The sequence below is a fragment of the Bemisia tabaci genome, chromosome 2 (genome assembly GCF_918797505.1).
Source record: "Bemisia tabaci chromosome 2, PGI_BMITA_v3".
NCBI classification, from domain to species: Eukaryota; Metazoa; Arthropoda; class Insecta; order Hemiptera; family Aleyrodidae; genus Bemisia; species Bemisia tabaci.
In genome coordinates, this window is record NC_092794.1 from 36233929 (window position 1) to 36252822 (window position 18894).

Here is an 18894-nt window from a genome sequence, read left to right on the forward strand (position 1 = left end):
TCTCCTGACTCCTGACTCATGTCCAGGCCCAGCTATTCTTGAACGTTTTGACGAGATTTTGTCGGCAGACAAGTCAAAACATGATTTTCCGACCAGGGAGCGACATCCAAACCTCGCGCTAATGCTCTCATTGTATTTTTATTGGAGTTATGTCCGAATATTTTGAAAAAAAGCCGAAAATGGTCTCTTTTTTAAAGCGCAGTGTTTGCAATTCTGCCCTGCTACGGAAGAACGACATGTGAACATTCGAGAGTTGCCAAATTTTCTTCGATAAAATGTTTATTTTTGAGGAAAATTATGAATATTTTCCCCATGAAATTTTCACACGTTTTAGATCAAATTAAAAACAAAATTATCCAAGAAATTGGTAGACAAGCATTCAAAAATTTTCCTGAAATTTAGTGGTTTTCCAGGGGAAATTTGGCAACGTCTGAAGACTCATACGGCGTTTTTCCTTACCACTGCAGAATTATGTTCGTCCCTCCCGTTACCCCTACATCAGCCACCTTTATCGAAGAGCAAAGGAAAACCGTGGGAAAAAACATCAGGAAGCAAAATGTTTTCAGGACTGAATTGTTTCCTTTGAATTGCTTCCTCTGAGTTGCTCCGAAAATCAGTCTATTCGTGTACGCTGCCAACTTAGCTGCATCCTGCATCTCGAGAGCAACACTGATTAGATTTCGAAATCTCGCGACTTTTTGAGAGGTTGCCCATCGCTCATCTGCTTTCGTCGGATACGTTCTTTTACGGTTATGTTAGTTGATCAATGGGTACTTAACAATATCTGCTCAATTTTTCTTTCTTTTTTCACGGAACAGTTCCGATTTGTGAGTGTCCGATACTGAGTGATACTATTTTACCTCTGTATTCGCGAGATACGTTCTTTTGCGGCCGCGCCAGTCGATGAATGGATATTTAGCAATTTCTATTCATACTTTCTTTCCTTTCTTTTTTTTTTACGGAATATCCTCGGTTTTTTAGTGTCCAACCCAGTTTGAGGCTATTGTACACCCGTTTTCGCCAGAAACGTTCTACACAATTTCTACTCATATTTTCTGGGTGCAAATGTGCGAGATTGTTGCGTCCTGTGCATGAAGTTTGTCTCTTTTTAGTGCGTATACTAATTAATGAGTCTAATAATTTACACATTCAAACAATTCACTCGAATTTTTTACGCAGAATGTTCCTTGAGTGAGTAGCTAACGACTAGGAGGAGTAACTCCAAATTTACATGTATTTTGCCGGTCAGTGCCGAGTAACCGAAAATCCTTCTTTCATAAGGTAATACGTTTTGTACCCCGTTCGTTCATATATTTGCGCGAAATTCATTTGAAAATACATTCATTTATATGATGGCCAAATGCATGAGATGCTTTTTTTTAATGTAACATTCGAAATTGTCTCTTTTCTTAAGTCCTAAACTTCTCTACTACTGGCGCCACCCGACGTATGATTGTTTAAGTCTGTGGCTTTGGTGCGGCTTTGGCTGGAGACCTGGAGGACGCCAGTGAGCTACTCCTCCTGGCCAATACGAAGTGCGCAGGGCTTACATTGTCATATTCCGGAGGGACTTCGCCTTATTTAACTCACAGTTAATGCCCCCTCCCCCCCCCCCCCCCAGAAAAATCCCTTACAGGAAAACTATCCATAAAAAATTTACAAGGAAGATCATTACGGAACTGAAAACAGGTAAACTAATTTAGGAAGGAATGCCTCTCGTATTCATGTATTCAAAAGAGTTCTTATTGGATTACATTACTTTATCATCTTTTTGCATTTACGGCACGGAATACGGCTCGCTTGCGAGCCGTAAGTCACTCGCGAAGCGAGTGACCGGGGGTCCAGGGGGCGGAGCCCTCGGCTAGACGCGAGGCGAGCGAAGCGAGCCACAGCGGCTTGTCATTAATATCATTAATAGGTATCATTAATCATTAATATAAACTTCGAAGGATTCAGACTTTCAGCGATTCTACCTTTTTCTATTTCACTCGAGAGGTTGCCAGATTGTGCGATAAATGTGAATATTTTACATGGGTTTGAATTGGGGAAAGTGCTAAAAACGCAACTTATCTGGCAACAATAGAGTTCGGGAGGGGTGAGAGGCTGCTTTCCTGGGAAAACCCATGATTTAGCCGGAAATGTCATTAAAACAATTAATTCCGTTTGAAGCATCAATTGTATACTAGGGGAAAGCTATTTTAAAGGGTATCCCGGGATAAGCATGTCAAAATGCCCTTGTGAGTGGATTTTTATTTTAACCATTTTAAGTCATTAAGGGTGTCCTAAAACTTAGGTTTTGGGGGATTTTAGCCCCCCAACCCCCTCCGCCCCCCCTCAGACCCCCAAAAACTGCTTTTTGGGCTATTTTTGACTATGCTAACGTCATTTCCTCATAACTTTCGTAATTTTCGATAGAATTGAACCAAAATTTGTCAGAATCTACATCAATTAGCTTAGTTTTTGTAGAAAAAAATTCATTATCATCGGATAATATTTTAGCCTCCAAAAAAATTCGTAAAATTTTTGAAAAAATCATTTTTTTCCTATTTTCGCGGCTAGGTGGCGTATGGAAACATGTACACAAACAAAAATTGTCTCTTTTCTTAATTTATACATCCAATAAGATACAGTAAAAATTTCGTGTTGATCGGAGTGGTGCGCCATACTTAAAAACGCAATTTTCTAACCTCAAAACGGCCTAAATGCCACCATTAGCCTCCTTTGATGGCTAGGCGTGGAGAAATGTAGAGAGAAATATCCGGTTTTATCGTCTCACCTCTTAAGTGATCCACTTAAGTACCTTGAGTCAAAATTTCGAGTCGATCAGAGTGGTGCGCAACACCCAAGCACGCAATTTTCTAACCTCAAAACGCCGAAATTGCCCATTTCGGCACCCATTATCACTCCGTGTGAAAAAGTAAGAAGAGGTACATCCGATATTATTGTCCTACCTCATAAATTAGACACTTAAGTGCATTTAGTCAAAATTTCGTGTCGATCAGAGTGGTGCGCAACACCTAAGCACGCAATTTTCTAACCTCAAAACGCCGATATTGCCCATTTCGGCACCCATTATCACTCCGTGTGAAAAAAAAAGAAGAGATACATCCGATATTATAGTCCTACTTCATGAATTAGGCACTTAAGTGCATTTAGTCAAAATTTCGTGTCGATCAGAGTGGTGCGCAACACCTAAGCACGCGATTTTCTAACCTCAAAACGCCGAAATTGCCCATTTCGGCACCCATTATCACTCCGTGTGAAAAAGTAAGAAGAGGTACATCCGATATTATTGTCCTACCTCATAAATTAGACACTTAAGTGCATTTAGTCAAAATTTCGTGTCGATCAGAGTGGTGCGCAACACCTAAGCACGCAATTTTCTAACCTCAAAACGCCGATATTGCCCATTTCGGCACCCATTATCACTCCGTGTGAAAAAGTAAGAAGAGATACATCCGATATTATTGTCCTACCTCATAAATTGGGCACTTAAGTGCATTTATTCAAAATTTCGTGTCGATCAGAGTGGTCCGCAACACCTAAGCACGCGATTTTCTAACCTCAAAACGGCCAAAATGCCTATTTCAGCACCCATTATCACTCCGTGTAAAAAAAAGAGAGGTGGGTACATTCGATTTTATAGTCCTACCTCATGAATTAGACACTTGAGTACCTCGAGTCAAAATTTCGTGTTGATCAGAGTGATAAGCAACTCCCGAACACGCCGCTTTCTAACCTGAAACCTCCCAAAATTCCCATTTTGGCATTCATTATCACTGTATGTCAGCCAAGATCCCGCTTGAAAATTGCATGATGCACATTTCAAAGTTTATTTTGGCACCCTGCCGCGTAGCAGACCCGGTCACTCAGGGAAACCTCTAAACTCTTAGGATATACAATGACGGTAGGGGGGCTCGCTCATACCCCATGAAGAAGCGTTCCCTCGTCCAAACTTCCATAATACGTAGCGGTGCAATGAGTGCTGGCAAATTCAAGTCAATCTGTCACGTAATACTTAGGACAATTAGTCGAATTTAACGATTAAATAGCCGAACTTAACGGATTACAGTAGACGTATTTACCGTAATATAGTCGTATTTTACGTGGTCTAGCATTGGCCTCAGTATACCCTTCAGCTCGCCCTGAGGGATTCCCTTCATGAATCCCCAGCACTCATTGCACCGCTACGTAGTATGGAAGTTTGGACGAGGGAACGCTTCTTCGTGGGGGATGAGCGAGCCTCCCTAGCGTCATATATATCCTAGGAGTTTAGAGGTTTCCCTGAGTGACCGGGTCTGCTACGCGGCAGGGTGCCAAAATAAACTTTGAAATGTGCATCATGCAATTTTCAAGCGGGATCTTGGCTGACATACAGTGATAATGAATGCCAAAATGGGAATTTTGGGAGGTTTCAGGTTAGAAAGCGGCGTGTTCGGGAGTTGCTTATCACTCTGATCAACACGAAATTTTGACTCGAGGTACTCAAGTGTCTAATTCATGAGGTAGGACTATAAAATCGAATGTACCCACCTCTCTTTTTTTTACACGGAGTGATAATGGGTGCTGAAATAGGCATTTTGGCCGTTTTGAGGTTAGAAAATCGCGTGCTTAGGTGTTGCGGACCACTCTGATCGACACGAAATTTTGAATAAATGCACTTAAGTGCCCAATTTATGAGGTAGGACAATAATATCGGATGTATCTCTTCTTACTTTTTCACACGGAGTGATAATGGGTGCCGAAATGGGCAATATCGGCGTTTTGAGGTTAGAAAATTGCGTGCTTAGGTGTTGCGCACCACTCTGATCGACACGAAATTTTGACTAAATGCACTTAAGTGTCTAATTTATGAGGTAGGACAATAATATCGGATGTACCTCTTCTTACTTTTTCACACGGAGTGATAATGGGTGCCGAAATGGGCAATTTCGGCGTTTTGAGGTTAGAAAATCGCGTGCTTAGGTGTTGCGCACCACTCTGATCGACACGAAATTTTGACTAAATGCACTTAAGTGCCTAATTCATGAAGTAGGACTATAATATCGGATGTATCTCTTCTTTTTTTTTCACACGGAGTGATAATGGGTGCCGAAATGGGCAATATCGGCGTTTTGAGGTTAGAAAATTGCGTGCTTAGGTGTTGCGCACCACTCTGATCGACACGAAATTTTGACTAAATGCACTTAAGTGTCTAATTTATGAGGTAGGACAATAATATCGGATGTACCTCTTCTTACTTTTTCACACGGAGTGATAATGGGTGCCGAAATGGGCAATTTCGGCGTTTTGAGGTTAGAAAATTGCGTGCTTGGGTGTTGCGCACCACTCTGATCGACTCGAAATTTTGACTCAAGGTACTTAAGTGGATCACTTAAGAGGTGAGACGATAAAACCGGATATTTCTCTCTACATTTCTCCACGCCTAGCCATCAAAGGAGGCTAATGGTGGCATTTAGGCCGTTTTGAGGTTAGAAAATTGCGTTTTTAAGTATGGCGCACCACTCCGATCAACACGAAATTTTTACTGTATCTTATTGGATGTATAAATTAAGAAAAGAGACAATTTTTGTTTGTGTACATGTTTCCATACGCCACCTAGCCGCGAAAATAGGAAAAAAATGATTTTTTCAAAAATTTTACGAATTTTTTTGGAGGCTAAAATATTATCCGATGATAATGAATTTTTTTCTACAAAAACTAAGCTAATTGATGTAGATTCTGACAAATTTTGGTTCAATTCTATCGAAAATTACGAAAGTTATGAGGAAATGACGTTAGCATAGTCAAAAATAGCCCAAAAAGCAGTTTTTGGGGGTCTGAGGGGGGGCGGAGGGGGTTGGGGGGCTAAAATCCCCCAAAACCTAAGTTTTAGGACACCCTTGATGACTTAAAATGGTTAAAATAAAAATCCACTCACAAGGGCATTTTGACATGCTTATCCCGGGATACCCTTTATAGTTGTAAATGGACACAGATGCTACAGAAAGGGAAAAAGGAAAGGGAAAGGAAATGAAATGAGGATATGATTACTTATATGCAATCAGAGAGAATAAAACAAAAACATCAGAGAAATTTATATGCATTGAAAGTATAAGAAAAAAACACGAGTGGGCTCATTGCGATGCGGAACTCGAGCTATACTATATCGTTGAGCAGTTTTTAGACCCCTACGCCACCGATAATCTTCTTAAGAGGTAAACATGAACTTTTGCTACTTCAGCAAGTCAAATCGCAGAAGGAGATCCATAGGTTGTCTTTTTCCGCCACCCGATGGGATGACGTTATCCAGTCAGATGCGTTTTTGAAGAAATGATCGATACCCATCATCGCTTCATCTCCACACATCTATTCATGTGCAAATGATGGAATGCTCCGGTAACAAAGTTCTGTGACGAAATCACGTTTTCCTCCAGAGTCTCCAAAATGTATACATCTTAGTGATCAAATGTACAATCACTGAGAAAAATGGCTCGCGGAGAGAGCCGAATGTCACTCGCGTAGCGAGTGATCGGGGGTCCAGGGGGCGCAGCCTCTTGGCTGGCCGTGACGGACGCGCAAAGCGCGTCCAGAACGGCTAGTACATACATACATATATACATACACACATACATATGTACTTAAATAAATACACATGAATTTGAATGGCATATATTTTCGTGATCTACGACCCGTGATCGGTGCTCTCCACGAGGTCTCGGGTCTGGGTCTGACATCATGGGAGAATGCAATCCACTAAAATAGGTAAAAAATATCACTCATCGGAGCGTCCGAATCTTGTCAACATGAGGGAGAGACACTAATAATAGCTCAGCTGGTCGGAATCTAGGTACTCCGACCTGCCGGTGACAGATCCATGACCTTCCCGAAATGTAAACAGTGTTATGTCATTCGGTCTCGCTCAGCATCGCCGAATACTCCGCTAGTACTAATCAATTTCTATTGGTAGGACCAGTTTTTCCGGTTCATTTTCGGCGGAACTAGTTTTGCCGGACCTCAACAGTTTTGCCTGAACATCAGCAGGCAAAACTAGTTCCGCCTACGGTCGGCTAGTTTTGCCTGCGCAAATCAGGCAAAACAGGTTTTGACTAGTTTTGCCTACGCAAATCAGGCAAAACAGGTTTTGACTCGGCAGATCTAGTTTTGCCGGTTCATTTCTGGCAGAACTAGATTTGCCTCGGCAAAACTGCCTGAAATCGGGTTTTGCCGCTAACATATGTATCTCCGCCTTATTTTATGGTCAAATCCAATATTTTGAAGTTCAAAACTTGACAACGTCGAAATGGAAGTAAAACATTTTCCCGGTCATGAGAATTTTAGGGAATTTGCTACTTATACGGGAGAATAACAAACTAAAAATTCAGATCAATTGATTGAGACATAGGCCCAAGCCATCGTGTTACCTCCTAACCCAAAATTTTCCAGTTGAAAACTTGGCAACGTCACAACAAGAGGAAAAAAGGTTTTCCCACCATGAAAATTTCAGGAAATTTTTACCTCATATCGGAGATCAACATACTAAAAATCAAAGACATAAAGACGGAGCGCTAGAAGAAAATGAAAGCCACCTCTCCTACTAGTTAGAGAACTGAGAAAAACTAACTTTATCTGAGATTCCTGTAAAATTCCCTTTATTACCGAGCCAAAATAGGGTTATTATAAAAAATCAACACCGCAACTTTATTTATTTGTTCGTTTTAGGCAAATAAAACGAGATTAGAAGAAGAAATCTGGAAAATCAAGAGGACAAGTTCAAATCAAATTTCGTTTCCCGAGCTTGGATTCACAGCAACTTTATCTGAGATTCCTGTAAGATTCCTGCTAGTTACCAAGCCAAAATAGGGTTTTCATAGGTTTCATAAAAATTCACCATTCCAACTTTATCTGTTCGTTTTAGGCATTTCAAATGAGATTCGAAGAAGAAGGTGACAGGTGAAAATGTCCAGTCTAAAATGTCCAACTATGAACATGCCCAAAAAAAAATACCTACTGTTGTAATGTCCTCTTTTAAATGTCCATTACATGAAATGTCCACTTAACAAAAATGCTCATGTTATCTAATGTCCATAGTGCTAAAATAGCATGTAACTGAAAATGCCCAAAGTAAACAACTTTACCTCTACCATTGACACAATTAGGGGACTTCCTTCTCATCAGCACGTTCTGCAGCAGGCTTCTTTAACATATTTGCCAATGCTCTCAAGTAAATGTCAATGTTGTCGTCTTCTTCATAATTTTCATAGTTTTGAATATTGTTTTCCGCTCTTCGCTGATTTTGTGATGTATTTACGGCTAATTGGGTGCTTTATCTGATCATGTCCACCTATTATTTGGACAATGAGTTGTTCAATATTGTGCTACCAGTCTTAGAGGTGGTCAAGGAATCTCCTAACGTTCACGTCAATCGTTAATCGTTAAACTTTAATCCTCCCTTCTTTTGATTCAGCCTTTTGAAATACTGTTGACATTTGCAGGTAAATGCCATTGTATTACTTTGGACATTACAACACCTGGATTTGGACATTTGCAGTTACAGGCCTTTTTGTCGCTTCGGACATTAGAGAACATGCGTATTTTTGTTCAGTGGACATTTTAGGTCATGGAAATTCAAAAAAGGACAAAACAGTGTGCATTACACTCAACAATAAGTGGGTATTATTTACTGGACATTTATATAGTTGGACATCTTGGACTGGACATTTTCGCGGATTCAGATACCATGTTGCGCGATAGACTAGTACTTGGTTCAAATGATAAAGATTTTAAAACCAAGTTAGTCAAGAAAGGGAATCCAGCCCTGAGTTACGTGGTAACAACACTACGAGCAGCTGAATTGGCAGGTGCCCAGGTTAAAGAAACCATCTTACAGTTAACAACCGATGTCTCCACAGTTGACTCAGTTAAAACCTCGTACCAACCTACGCAAGAAACCTGCAAGAAGTGTGGTTACAAACACAGAGCCCCAATCTATTGCCCCGCCTACAACAAAACCTGTGCAAAGTGTCAAGGGCGAAACCATTTTGCCAAGGTATGCCGCTCGAAGCAATCGAAATTCCAACCGTACAGACCAACAAATAAACAACCAAAAAAAGTGGATGAGGCCTGCATGAACTCTAGTGATGAAGATTCTGAAGATTACTTTTGTGGTTCAGTCACCCATGAAGCACCACCTGAAGTCACCCGATCACAAGCATGGATGCAAACAGCAACTCCAACTCTACAGGACAGGTTGCAAGTCAATTTCAAACTTGATCCAGGAGCTGACATCAACATTCTCCCAGTGCCATTGTGCTCTCAACTGAAAGAACTCGCTCCGCTAAAATTGCGCTGCCGGTCCCCATCACAGGTTCAAAGTTGGAATTGCTCGCTTACCCAGGTAGAAGGAACTGTCACCCTCAAACTTAAGGTTGTCAACCTTGCCTCCGATGAAAAATTTTGTGTTGCAGGTACTGAAAAATCAATTCCAATTCTGTCTAGGGACACCTGTACCAAAGGGGTACGTGCAAAACGGGCCATTTCACGCTCGTGTCGGATACCATTAAAACTTGCCCTATTCATTCATCTAACAATTCCCCATGTTTACCCAAAGTTTCAAGTCCCCAAAAAATTTTGGGGGGAAGTGGCGGGGGGTCAAAGTTGAAAATCCGCGAAATTTTTGCGAATTTTTTACTCGAAAATTACTAGATATTTCGAAACGCGGTTTAAATTGGCGTTTTCAACGTGAAAAGAGCTTTCAGAAAATGTATAACATCATAGGGTTTTGTCGACTTAAACTCGAGTTATCGCCTCCGAAGCGCCGGAACGCTAAAAAATGACCCGCTTTTTTGTCACGTTCGGGCCGATCTCCAAAGTACTCCATTTTTAATTTCTTTGAAAAACTGATATGTTGTTCCTGCCCCTCTATGGCACCTATGAGTCTTTACCGTATCCTGGGGAAATGTTTTGTTCGCGAGTTATAAGCGCGGAAAGGAGCGAAAGTCGGGAAAATCGGTTATTTTGAACTGCGCGCGTCGCATGGGTTAGAAGGAGAACGCCCCCTCCTGCTCAGTTCGGCGAATCACACTCCCCCGCCAACCTCGCATTGTTGCCATATGTCTCCTGATCCGTCGCCGCGCTTAGTTTAAAATAGCCGATTTTCCGACCTTCACTCCTTTCCGCGCTTTCAGCTCGCAAACAAAACATTTCCTCGGGATACGGTAAAGACTAATAGGTGCCATAGAAAGGCACGAACAACATATCGGTTTTTCAAAGAAATTAAAGATGGAGTATTTTGGGGATCGGCCCGAACGTGACAAAAAAGCGGGTCATTTTTCAGCGTTCCGGCGCTTCGGAGGCGATAACTCGAGCTTAAGTCGACAAAACCCTATAATGTTATACATTTTCTGAAAGCTCTTTTCACGTTGAAAACGCCAATTTAAACCGCGTTTCGAAATATCTAGTAATTTTCGAGTAAAAAATTCGCAAAAATTTCGCGGATTTTCAATTTTGACCCCCCGCCACTTTCCCCCAAAATTTTTTGGGGACTTGAAACTTTGGGAAAACATGGGGAATTGTTAGATGAATGAATAGGGCAAGTTTCAATGGTATCCGACACGAGCGTTAAATGGCCCGTTTCGCACGTACCCCGTTCAATTAGTTAAACGCTTATCTGTGGATGGAATTATTTCTGATGAGACAAAAGATCCACAATCAACCTCGAATTCCCAACTGCTTGAAGAGAAGAAAGCTGTTATTACAGAATCCAAAGATAATTTTCAGGGCGTAGGTAGAATTAATAAAGAATATTCAATCAAACTTAAGCCGAACTCACTCCTCTCCTCATATCCACCCCCAACAGAGTACCATTGAAAGTGCGACCCAAACTAGAAGAAGCGAGAGTAGACTCCTGTCACTCGGAATAATTAGTAAAGTAGACAACCCGAATTCCTGCGTGAATCGACTAGTAACCGTAGAAAAACCCAATGGAGATCTGAGAGTATGCTTCGACCCAAAAGACCTCAATGAAGCAAGTGTAAAAGAATATTGTTTAATACCCACCATAGATGACTCCTCGTGTAAACTAAAAGTGCCGAAATTTTTTGGGTTCTGGACCTCAAAGATTCATTTTGCCACATCCCACTAGATGAGGCCAGCACAAATTTATGTACCTTCTCGACAATGTTTGGAACCTACAAATTTTTAAGGCTCCCTTATGGAATAAATTGCCTCAGAAGTCTGTCAAAAATGCAATAATGAAATATTCGGGGGGATAGAAAACGTGTTAATCTGTACTAATGACATACTGATCTATGACAAGTCAAAGGAAGAGACCAAACAAACCCTGTTAAAAGTCTTCAAAACACCCCGAGAGTATGATATCAGATTAAATGTAAATTTCAATACATGGTCGAGAGAGTGCATTACTGGGGTCAGCGTATTTTAGGAATGATAAACTATTTCAGAGCCTACATTCCAAACGTGGCAGAAATAACTGCTCCTCTCAGAGAACTGCTGAAGAAAGATGTAATTTTTACATGGCTAAATGTTCACTCGGAAACAGTCAATGAACTCAAACAAATCATTATAAATCCCCCAGTCCTTCAAACTTTTGATCCTGACAAACAAATGGTGATACAAGCAGACGCCAGCAAATATGGGACAGGTTGTGTCCTCATACAGCAAGGGAAACCAGTTAGTTACGCTTCCAAAGCCCTATCCAGCACTGAAATTAGATACAGCCAAATAGAGAAGGAATTTCTATCAGTCTTGTACGCTTGTAAACGCTTTCATTCATTCATCTGTGGTCAGAATATCATTGTTCACACTGACGACAAGCCAATCGTGAAAGTAATAAAAAAGGACATCATAAAAATTCCCTCCATTAGACTACAAGGAATTAGGCTAAAGTTAATTATCTATGACATGGATGTGCGATTCCTCCGAGGTTCAAAAATGCATATCGCGGACGCTCTCAGTAGAGAATGTTCAACCCGCTGCCCACACATTGACACAAACCCATCCTTAAATGAAATTCAGCACTCTTTGAACATATTAGATGATCTTCAAATTCAACTTCAGAATGAATCTGACAAAGACCCTGCTCTGCTCTCCTTGAAAACTCTGATTGTAAATGGATGGCTGAGTTCAGAAACGAAACTTCCAATCCCCTTAAAATTTTTCTATCAATATAGAAATGTCCTCTCCATAGAGGAATCGCTCGTACCTATTTCTAGACAATAGATTAGTTGTCCCAGAGTCCATGCGCAAAACAACACTAGAAAAACTTCACGAGTCCCATGTTGGTGAAACCAAAACAATTGCTAGGGCAAAGTCACCTTTTCTATAGGCCAAAAATGAATACTGACATAGAATTATTCGTATCAAGTTGTAAAACATGCCAAAAATTTGCCAAAAACAATTTAAAAGAACCAATGATTGTTGGACCACAGCCATCTCGTCCATTTCAATATGTTGCCAGTGATCTTCTCAAGCACGGAAACAAAGACTACCTAGTTCTAGTAGATATGTACTCCTAGTTCTAGTAGATATGTACTCCTAGTTCTAGTAGATATGTACTCCAAATGGATAGGGTTGGTAAAACTCCCCCTAAGACAGCCTCTGCAGTTTTCGCAGAACTTAATAAGATTTTCTCCGTGCATGGCATCCCTGTCAAGGTTTATGTGGACAATAATCCCTATAATTCCCTAGAATTCAAACTTTTTGCCAAATCATAGGAATTTGAGCCTGTATATTCCTCTCCTCACTACCATCAGAGCAACGGTTTAGCCAAAAAAGCGGTAGGAATCTGCAAAAGTCTCCTCAAAAAATGTGATGACACAAACTCGGACATCAACCTAATGCTTCTAGAATACCAAAACACGCCCGTCTCAGGAACACCCCATTCTCCAGCTCAGCTTTTGTTCAGTTGCCTTTGCAAAACTTCTCTTCCAATAAAAGATGAGCTTCTAGAACCCACACTCATTCCCAACCATCCCACCACCCTTGCCCACAAGGCTGAAAATGCCAAATCATATTATGATGAGCATGCAAAAGACTCAAATCACACTTTCTACCCTTCGCAATTAATGCTCTATAAAGACAATTTATCGAAGGGCACTCAATGGAAGCCAGCAAAAATTGTCAATCTGACAAGCAATCCCCGTTCATTCGTAATTGAAGATGAAGAAGGGAGACAAAAAGTTAGAAATACGCCCTTCCTCAAACCCATCCCTCAAGTACGCAGAAAGCTCCCCTCCTCTTTCCCGCTCCTTCCGAAGAGGTCTTATTGGGTGGACAGATCGAAAGAAACTGAAGGGAAGTCCATTCTGGAGGATGACTCAGAGGCTACTTCTAATAGTCTATGAGCCAGCTGCACTTTTGGTGCCACTACTCCGGCACGCTTGAAACTTTGCAGAGACATAGTTCTGACCTCCCTAGTAACAGATTGGGCAATATCAGTGTTATGCAGCAGTTGGTAGTATGTACGAGTAGTGATATTGTCGCTACTTAGGTGTCAGGCCTGCAGGGCAAGCTTATATCTTTATCAATATACTCTGTCGTTTTGTCACGCAACTCGTGCACTTCTCTCTTCCATCATCCTTAATTTTTCCGATATAACAAATGGCGACGAGCTTTTCTTCCGATTTTCAGAATTCGGAACTCTTTCTCTTTAACGTGTTTTTGCGTTAACGGTCGCGTTTTTCTCGCGCTATCGCTCGACCCCGTGAAATGTGCATCGCATCATGTCGGATGGTGAAACAGATCCTCCTCAACCTCAAGGCCTCGAAGCTAAACTCACCCAATTAACTGACTTGGTTCTGCAGCTTGCCGCTTCCCAATCTTCACCGACGGTCCAATCCGCCTCCCGGTTCTCTTTTGATGCTTTCTCTACAACGTCTCAAGAACAGATAGAGGATTATTTAGAGAAATTTAGTGAAGCCATCACCTTCCGGAAGATTCATCAGCACGCTGATGAGTCTATATCAGATTTTGTGTCTCGCCTCAAGACTGGTGCGCGATATTGTGAGTTCGGCGACTTCCTAGATTACTCGCTTAGTATTCAGTTCATCTACGGCCTGTTTAGCGATGACATCCGCGATAAAATTGTAACGAAGCAACCTGCCAACTTCGATGCTGCTGTCGCTGTGGCGACTAACCTCGAATCTTCCTTTCAAGCCTCTGCCATCCTCAAGCCCACTTCTGCCCAACACTCAACCACTATCAGCAAGTTTTCACATGAAACTAGACCCTAACTCAAGAAAAACTCAGGAAACTATCGGAGCCGCAGTCATCCTCACAGTAAGAACTCACACCGCAGCCCTTCTCACAGTAAGAATTCTTATCGCAATCCTTCTCACAGTGAGAACACAAACTCTTGTTTATCTTGTGGAGGTTCCCATAACCGCAGTACATGTAAATTTAATTATGCTGTCTGTAATTACTGTAAAATCCGAGGTCACATTGTCAATGCATGTAAGAAGAAAAAGTACTCTAATGGTAAAGAGGTTAATGATAATACCAGAAACAATTCTGATAATTCTAAAGTTCATGATTTTTGTCCCGATTCTGATACTTATTATCTGCAACATCAATTTAAATCAATCTCTGGCGGCAGTCCACCAATTTTGCTCGATGTCCTCATCAATGGTAAATCACTCCGTATGGAGCTCGACACAGGTGGTACCTGTAGCCTTATCAGTCATAGCACGCTCCTTAAATTATTTCCTCGTGCCAAAATGACTAAAATTAATGAAAGTTACACCTCTTACACTCAAACTAAGTTCAACTGTATAGATTACATTTGAGCTAAAGTGACTTTCAGGAATCGTACTGAGTGCCTCAAATTATTCATCACTGATATCCCTAGCGATAACATTTTTGGTCGTCAATGGATTAAACCTTTTGCAGATCTCCTCTCTCTTCATGAACTACTCCACAATCAAACTGATATTAACAATGTATGTGCACACAACTCTCTAAATAAAATGGATTCTATTAACCTTAACAAGTTTCTCGACAAACACAAAGATATTTTTGGGGATAAAGCAGGTACCCTCACTGGACCTGCCCTTGATTTTCACTTCAAGCCAGGTGCAAAACCTAAATTCTGTAGAGCTCGACCGCTTCCCTATTCTATGCTAGATCAGTAGGCTGCCCCAAATTGATGAAAAAATCAAATCAGGATTCTATAAAATGGTTGATCATTCTGAGTGGGCTAGTCCCACACATGTTGTTGTGAAAAACAACAAGCTGAGAATTACGGGCGATTATAAAACCACTCTCAATCCTAACCTAGTAATTGACGACTATCCTATTCCCAGGCCGGAGGAACTCTTTGCAAAAATTTGTGGCTGTAAATACTTTTGCAAGCTGGATGTTAAGGACGCATTCATGCATCTTCGGTGCTCTCAGGCTGCATGCGAAGCGATGACTTTGAACACTCCAACGAATGGGTTAATCCAGCCTACAAGAGCGCAGTACGGTGTCTCTAATATCCCTGCTGCCTGGCAACGTCGTCTGGAGCAAATTTTAAAAGGTATCAAAGGAGCTGTCAATTTTTTTGATGACATATTAGTATTTGGTTCCTCAATTGAAGAAATCTTTGCAATTCTTGACAAACTTTTTCAGAACCTGAGAGAGGCGGGTATTAAACTCTCTCGCGAAAAATGTCAATTCTTCCTTACATTTATTGAATTTCTTGGTCACATGTTGGATGGAGAAGGAATTCATAAACTAGATAAACATGTCCAAGCTATAGTTCAAGCAAAGAAACCTGAGTCTGCTGAAGAACTTCGAACATTTTTATGCAAGGTTACGTACTATCATTCTTTTATTGATAACCTCTCGACACGAGCTTATCCTCTAAGGCAAATGCTTCAAACTTCTCATTTTGAATGGACCAAAGCTGGTTTGGCTGCCTATGAAGATCTCAAAAGTGAGCTCATTTCTGACAAGGTATCAACACCTTATGATCCCAGTTTACCCAGTTGATGCAAGTCCAGTGGGACTCGGTGCTGTGTTGTCACACATCATGCCAAATGGCACTGAAAGGCCAACTGCCTATGCAAGCCAAAGTCTTAGTGAAACGCAACAACGTTATGTTCAGCTTGATAGAGAAGCCTTAGCTATCGTCTGGGGTATCAAACGTTTCTTTCAGTGCATTTACGGTCGCTTATTCACCCTCATCACAGATAATGAACCATTATCACACATATTTGCTCCTGATTCATTATTGCCAAAATTTACTTTATCTCGATGCTCAAATTATGCCAGTTATCTCACTAACTTTACTTATAATGTCAAATTTAGACCCTCAAAACAGAATGCCAACGCTGATTACCTCTCTAGAAGTGTCAATGGCAACTATGATCCTACTGATGATCTTCCAGACCACTTCCACTCTTTTGTATCGGCGCAAATTGATCAATTGCCCCTCAGCACAGAAGCTATCGCTTTTGAAACTCAACAAGACCCAGAGTTGTCTACACTCTTCCAAGCTCTTGAACAAGGTAAAGACCTCAAAACTCTTGGGTTCAAAGGGAATCAGCTGGAATACTCTATTGTTCAAGGATGCTTGATGCTCGGACATAGGGTCGTCATCCCTCATAAATTTCGTCAGAAATTATTGGATGAACTGCATCTCGCCCACTTGGGAATCACCAAAATGAAAGGCATTGCCCGCTCCATCATCTACTGGCCTGACATCGACAAAGACATTGAAAGTATTGCAAAATCTTGTATTCCATGCCTCGAGAATTCAAGAATGCCACCCAAATGTAATAATCATGTTTGGGAATATCCAAAAAAACCCTGGGAACGTGTTCATGCTGATTATGCTGGACCAATTTTTGGCAAATTTCTTCTGATTGTTGTTGACGCATTTTCAAAATGGACAAAAATCTTCATCACAAGCTCTACAACTAGTGAAAAAACTTCTGAACTGTTGTTTGATTCCTTCGCAGAATTTGGAATTCCAGACATACTTGTAACGGATAATGGTCCTCAATTCACCTCCGCTGAGTTCCAATCCTTCCTCACCAATCAAGGGGTTAGATTCCACAGAAGAATCGCACCCTACCACCCAAGTACAAACGGACAAGCAGAACAATATGTGCAATCAGTGAAACAAGCTCTCAGAGCTATGAATACTACTCCAAAGACACTTCGGCTCTGCTTAAACAAATTTTTAATGCACTATCATCGTGCTCCTCATCAAACCACTAAAGTTCCTCCATCATCTCTTTTCTTAAACAGAATCATAAGAACAAAACTTGACATCATCTCACCACTCTCTGAATCACACTTAAGTCCTACAGAGGAAAATCTCGAAGAATGCTCCTCCTCAATAGACCTCAAGAATCCGTCTGTTTCCAGTCAAGCCTCTCCAAAAGGTTCTCTTCGTTCTTTCCAAGCTGGAGATACGGTTCTTTTTCGAACATATAATTCAAAAATCAAGTGGTTAAAGGGTACAATCGCAGTTAAACTAGGCAAACTTCATTATTATGTTGATCATCAAGGCACTCAACATAAACGTCACATCGACCAACTTCTACCTTTTCACTCCAACTCTACCTCCTCAGTACAACCTCGTCGAATAAGATTTCTTGATGAAATTCAAGTTGTAACACAAGAATCTCCTACCAAACAGCGCTCAAACTTCAGTGGTAGCTCTCCTCGCAAACAGCCTCCTCTACAGATCATCCAAAATCCAGTACCAACAGAACTATCTACTCTACCAACAAACTCACAAACGTCTCAGAACTCTTCTCAGCAACAAGGCACTCAAGCATGTCAAGACTCCTCACAATCTCAACGTACTCCAGAATCTCAAACAAGCCGAAGCTCTCCGCAAGTTCAAAGTCAACCAAGTAATGATCGGTCTCCGCCCAAGCAACGATCTCCAATCTCTCTACAAAGGTCAAACAATGCTCTAGTCACCCCAACCAGTCAAGCAAGACGTCTTAATGTCAAATCTCCTGAAACATTCTTTACTCCAGATGAAACAGCAGTTGTTATTACTTTAGATGAATCACCGCCTGTAAGTACAAATCGTACCCCACTATCTAGTGTATCTCGACCCCCCTTAATAGGTAGGGGAGGAGCAATAATTAGAAAATCTATCAGACCATCCAAACCTCCAGATCGGTATACTCCACCTTAATCTATCAATACATACCAATCTGTCTGTAATAATTCATTCTATTGAAATTTTATTGTTTAAAAGATATAAATACTCTAACTCATCTCCTGCCCTTACAGCTCTTGAAAATTGTAAATCCATTCTCTCTGTATGTTTTTCTTGTAAATTTTAAATCAGAGCTTAAATCTTTCTTGTATGTTTTCCTTTTAAAATCCCTCAGATTTTAAAATGGGCAGGGAGACTGTTATGTAACAGTTGGTAGTATGTACGAGTAGTGATATGTCGCTACTTAGGTGTCAGGCCTGCAGGGCAAGCTTGTATCTTTATCAATATACTCTGCCGTTATGTCACGCAACTCGTGCACTTCTCTCTTCCATCATCCTTAGTTTTTCCGATATAACAATCAGATCTTAAAAATGGTGCATCTGGCCACTAGTCGCATGTAAGAGCCACTTTTTGGCTCCTGAAAAAGTGCTTTGACGTTGTTCACTAACCTTTATATTGTATGCACGTACAGTTTGGGTACACGTTAACTTAGTTTTAGCCCGGCAGACGAATTCAAGTACATACGGTGGATCGGCAGACCTCGAAATTGGCTCCACAAGCAATAAAAATTTAAGATTACCATGCGACCTTTCCATGGTGCATGGAATCCACGCACTCACCCCCCTCAAAAACAGGTGCATCGGATCCACAGGTCGTGGAGCCCACGCACCAAAATAGAGAGGGACAGAGAAGATGTGGTGCGTGGGGCGTGGGCAGTAGCTCGCAGGGGA

At 41.2% G+C, this 18894-nt stretch overlaps 1 protein-coding gene across 4 annotated transcripts in view; it reads right to left on the minus strand.

Annotated features, from left to right (window-relative positions):
• LOC109033156 (sphingosine kinase 1) overlaps positions 1-18894 on the minus strand; it is a 150323-nt gene that overhangs the window by 116541 nt on the left and 14888 nt on the right. The window lies entirely within an intron of this gene.